Here is a 6,089-nt window from a genome sequence, read left to right on the forward strand (position 1 = left end):
TTTGCTCCACAGCGTAGAATAGAATGATATCGTAGTCAATGTATAATATCTACAGTGAAGTATGACGAAAGTATCAGTAAAAATTTGGGGCAGCATCCAAGTAAAAAATATCAGTGATTTATACAAAATTAATGGCACCTTAACCGTTGATAAGTACGGGAAGGTTTTGATCCATCATGTTATTTCTTTCAGCAACACGATTCATATGGTGATTTTTCTTACAAGCATTTAACAACATTCATATATCATATTTAATGGTAAAAAGGCCGAAGTAGTATTCACATCTATGGCAAAGCCTACAGAAAGCCCCGATATAAAAACGTAAGATGGCCAAGAGGCTACCAAACAAATTCTCTGGGCAGTGGTTTGCAATCAGTGTTAAAGTTTTGCCAGTTCTTATCGGTACTAAGTGTCAGTACTTATTTTTTTTTAGGCGGCACTAGTACCTGTACTTATTTAAGTTGTTTCTTCAGATGCTCTTGTGTTCCATTGCTCCGTCAAAAAGCATTTACTCACTAACATATTATTTTTCAAAAACTGATCCACTTGCCCTAGCTAAGTATCTCTACTTATCTGTTGATAATTTCACCCCTGATTGTAATAAAGAATATTTTGGGACAATATACCACAATAATAAATTTATAAACTGTTGTAACAAGTTGTAATTTTCTGTACAGAAGAGTAGTACCATGTATAACTTATACACTGTTCTTTTGTACCTTCTGTGATGATGTTTTGTACCATTAATAAATTCATCTTCTCTATTTATTCGTTTTTTGTGACTTCAGTATGTGCCTAATTATTAGATTCTATGATTATTTCTATCTACGAAACTTGATTTGCTTCTGAAAAGTTACTCAAGAGCTTTCTGAAATGGTCGTTCTAATTCAGCAATAATAAACTAGAGGAAAGACAACTAATCATCACTACCAACCGCAAACTCTTGGGCTACTTTTTTATCAGCGAATAATGGAATTAATTGTAACATTATAAAACACTCACGGTTGAAAGAGCATGTTAGGTGACAGAAATTTGAATCAGCGACCTGGAAATTGCGAATAAAGTCACGAAAGTGTTTTGTATCTTGTCACTATATCTATATGTAATGTAAAAACAAAATACCAATAGATAGGGCTACATTTCTCCACTGTATCTAAAATATATTGATTCCTAATTTTCTTTATGATTGCATTTGCTCTTTTTTATGTATCAAGGATTTTTTATCTAGCATACTATAAGAAGAAAAACAAATACGAATCAGATCTATTTCGCGAATCATAGTTATTGAAGTGTATTGAAACAATGTGTTAAAAAAGGCATAAAATTGTTTTTCCTGACAAATTTGTCATAGTTCTGTTCCATAAAACGTACACAAACTGAATCACATTAAATCATTAATTATGTGTAATTTAAGTTTACATTTACATCAGTGTGAAGGTCGTTCACATTCACGTACTTCATATTGTAAGTTTCTGATCAAGGAAAAAGACGGTATTACGTCCCAGCCATTACGTAGAGACATCTGCTTGTATTGTGATCAAAACGTTACGTCAGAGACACATTATATTAGAGACACTATCCAAGGTATGACACTAAAACCACACGATGGGATTGATCTTTCGAACATTTTTAATACGTCGAAATCATTTACATAAAACATATGCAAACATTGTTAGTATCTAGCACAACTTCGCTACTCTTTAACTATGGATTGAAATTTGCTACACTTTCTTGTGATATAGAATATCAATAGACAACATCAAACACCAATGGCATATTTGTATTTTCTTAAGGATTCTTTTGCATCTACTTCTCCATAGTAAAAACGAGCCTATAATTGATACAACATGAAAGTAATTATTAAATCAATTATAAAAGTTGAAAACTTTACCTGCTTATTAAAACCAGTCAATGTTTTGATTTAAACAAAGCTTTAATTCATAAACTTCGACCATTCTTCTAGTGCGTGTTAAAAACAATTCACCTTTGTAACTATAACATTGTTAATTTGTCTAATTAGAAAATCATTATTTTTAGTCTATTCATGGTAAATAGAATAATTTGTAAAAAATAAAATGTTAACAACCTTAAATGGCGCTTTCTATTACAGACCTTGAATGTTCTTACTATTTGTGTTATGTTAGAGGAAAGTTGAATACTTTGAAGTTTGAAACATTTTTGCTGAATTAACAGGTGCTGTTGATTAATAAATTTATTAATTACTTTACTTGAATAGTGTGACGATTATTAGGTATTTATAAAAAAGTGATAATAATTTTATAACAGCAGCTCTGGTTCATTTCTTTTCCAATTTAAATATACAATTAAATAATTTTTATGTTTGCTTGTTTGTTTTTAAATTTTGCGCAAAGCTACATAAGGGCTATCTGCGCTAGCCGTCCCTAGTTTATCAGTGGAAAACTAGAGAGAAGGCAGCTAGACATTTCCACCAACCGCTAACTCTTGGGCTATTCTTTTACCAACAAACAGTGGAATCGGCCGTAACATTATAATGCCCCCACGGCTGAAAGGGCGAGCATATTTGGTGTGACGGGGATTTGAACCCATGATCCTTAGATTACGAGTTAAGCGCCCTGATCACCTGGCCATGCCGAGCCTATTTCGCTTCGTACTGATGCTCTTAAGGAACCTTCCTGAAACACTAGCTAGAATTTAGACCTGATTAATTAATATTTTTATATTGTTGCATGACATCCATTCTAAGAATATGTATATAAAAACTCAGCTAATGCAAATATTTAATTGTTTTTTGTTAGAGGTTTATGAACACATGCAGAAATGATAAAGAATGAAATATTTTTATTAGGAAACTTTAATGCTCTAGAGTGTGGTAATTATATTTTTCACGCACTTCTATCCTAATATCCCTAAACTGCAACCCTTTTTTACAACTATTTCACAGTTTTGAAGAACGTGTAGCTAATGATTTAGACTGAAAAGACACTTGTTTGCTATTGACGTCTCGAGATCGAGAAAATCGAAATGGCATTTGTAATCTGATCATGCGTTTTGGGATTCTGAATTGGGTGAGTGCCAAGAAAATGAATGCGCCCTGAAGACCGTTGAATGTAATAAAGGAATACCACAAGATGTCGCTGTCCGCGTAGGCTGCGAAAAACCCAAATACCCACGTGAGTCCCATGATTAGAGCTAGTTTGATGTAAAGAATAAATCGAATCTTGTCTTTTTTTATGTTGTTTTCAAGGGCAGTTCTTGTGGTTTTGTCTGTTTTGTTTATTTTAATTGCTGTGAGGATAAAACAAGCAAGGTTTGAAATCAGCAACAATCCCAAAGGAGTTGCGAAAAAAATCAGCAAAGCCATGCGATTGGAAATCCAACAGATGGCATCACCATAGCCAGGGTATAAAGGTCCTGCCTTTGTCAAGTTAAAGAGAAGAGCTATGACAACGATAAACAAAGGTGTTAGCCAACCGCAGGCACAGTACTTCAAAAACTGATTCTTAGCATAAGTACTTTTTACCATTTTTAGAGAAGAGAAGGTCTTCCAAATATCAAAAGCAAGAACACTGACCCAAAAGAATGAAGCTAAAAAAAAGTAATGCATAGCGATACCAATAAAGGAGCACGCGACTTGAAACTCGGTTTTATGAATGCCAAACAAGAACAGTGATTGGGCCAAGAAGAGAGAAATAGACAAAAATAGAACAATTCGCGCTGGTAATTTCTTGCCTTCAGACATAAAGAAATAATTGAATATTTTACCAAACAAGCAAATTAAAGAAATACTTATGCAGACAACTGTGAGATAACCATGAGTTTCATCAAATTTTAAAATGAAGTTTCTTTTCAGAATGCAGATTAAAATACTTTTGGAAGTTACTGGTTCATATTCTCCGACTTCTAACCTTTCTTTTGTTGCAAGAAGAGTTATGGTGTCGTTGTCACTAACAATGAACTCCTCATCAGAAACAGCGATTTTAGGGCAATTAGAACGGATACTGCTGTTTAGCCACCCCACGGAGCCTGAATCAGGTCCGAGCTTTAATTTATTATTACGATAAAATTTCGACTTTTGAATACAAATTCCGTTTGTGTTTTGAAACAAGCGTCCACAGAAAACGTTCCGACACATATTTTCCATGGATCGTACACATGTAAACGAGGACAACGTTCGTTTCTTCCAATAACGTTTCCTCCATGTACGAAGTCAATGTCCATAAGTAAAGAATACGAAGGCAGGATAACCCCTTCTGTCTTTGCTGTCTTCATCACTTCGGTTGAAGTACAGGTTAAATGTTCTACACTGATACCATTGCAAAATGCACAATATTTATTTTTAAACACCATTTTTATTCCTTTAACCGACACTTTTACTGGCGCATAGTAAGAAAGACATTTCTTATGAACTTGTTTCGTTTTGCTTAAACTATCATCTTGTTGAAGGAACCACCAATTCAAACAGTTAGAGATAACACTACTATCGCAAGATTTTGGAACATCAATAGCTCCATCTAATAACAAAGGCGGCAAAGAAATAGCATGTGCACATCTGTGACGTTCATCAGATGTCATGTTATTATTGAAAGTCTCAAGAGAACAATTTATAAGGTAAGATTCCCAAATTGTGACGTTAATGTCTTCATTACATACAGCACAGTAGATATTTTGGTAAGTGATACCAGATTCTAAGCTAGTTACTGGTATTTTCAAAAACTCATCTGTTGATTGTTGCCTTGGTGATTCACATAGTAACCGTATTTCGACATCCTTCCATTCTGAAGAACAGTAAGTCATCATGTAGTAGGTTTTGTACATCCGATATTTATCCATCATAGAAACACAACTCACTCTACGATGTTTTTCACGTAGAGTTTGCACAGGTGCATCCCAGCAACAGTCACCGTAATCTAAACAATCTTTACTACACGAACAGTTAAAAATCCCTACTTTTAAATAGCTATTTGGGAAAGAGCAGTAGTGGTGAACCGAAGAACATTCAAGTTGTGAAGGATGAGATACGTTAAGCTGAACCATTTCGGCTGAAATAGCAGTGAAAGAGTAAAACCCTGGCAATGAAGGTACATGTGACATAAAAGGAAACAATGGCGGATAGTGTGGATGCCCTGGTTGAGGAATAGTTCCTTTAATTTTAGAGCTAAGAGTTTGACTTTTCTTAGGTTCGTTGCTAGGTGTAACAGTTGACAAAACTATTCTAATAGCATTTCCTATTGAAACTCCTGCTTGGTAGCTATTATTAACAACAAAGTCTGATTCGTTCTTTAAATCATTTGAATCTTCATGAGTAATCTTAGCTATTCCTTCTGAAATCACAGTATCAGTAGTTAAATCTGTTTTTTCTAAATTATTACGAAACAACATGATGCTCTTGTTTACACTTTTGTCAGTAACGGTGCTGACATCTATATACGAAATTTCCGAAGCTCTAAATTGTATATTTGTAATCATAGGCTGTGGAAACAGAGTCTTATTTTCATAGAGTGCTGTTTGAACTGTTGAAGTATGTTGACCCTCAAAATATTTGACATGGTAAGTAAGTAAAATGGCTAGAAAAAGCGTACGAAATATCTTCAAAAACTCTGAATTTGATGCCATTTTATTAATTAAATTATCTTCAAAAACGTTCTTTCGTCTTCTTCTGGAAATAAAAGAAAACTCTGAAATAGAAAATAAGATATTTTATATAATATACACAAAATCTTGGACTAAAACAAACAGAAAACAAACAATGAAAATCAGTACAAAAATTTGTTTAATAGCAAGATATATTATCTGAATGTAATTTTGGTCTGAATCATACATAAAGAGGATGTCACTTTTGATGAGGTACTTAAATGTGAGCACATTAAGGTGTTTTTTCATTTTAATATATTTTTCAATTGTAAGTCTTTAAATTTTTTTATCAAATCCAGCAATAGTTTTATACTTGTCAAAATTATTGGTGGCATTTAGGAAATTCGTATATTATGTTTCATGTGTATAAGAAGTATTGTTTTAATTAAGGAAATACGCCATGATTTCAGTACATGTTTTGTCCACAAATTAGAAATGGGTATTTCTGATGCATTAACCATGTGAATCAAATTTAG

General features: G+C 33.4%; 1 pseudogene; it reads right to left on the reverse strand.

Annotated features, from left to right (window-relative positions):
- Positions 1-1,642: 1,642 nt before the first annotated feature.
- On the reverse strand, positions 1,643-5,645 carry LOC143237647 (uncharacterized; annotated as a pseudogene).
- Between the last annotated feature and the right edge of the window lie 444 nt (positions 5,646-6,089).

Source organism: Tachypleus tridentatus, chromosome 13 (genome assembly GCF_004210375.1).
Source record: "Tachypleus tridentatus isolate NWPU-2018 chromosome 13, ASM421037v1, whole genome shotgun sequence".
Lineage (NCBI taxonomy): Eukaryota > Metazoa > Arthropoda > Merostomata > Xiphosura > Limulidae > Tachypleus > Tachypleus tridentatus.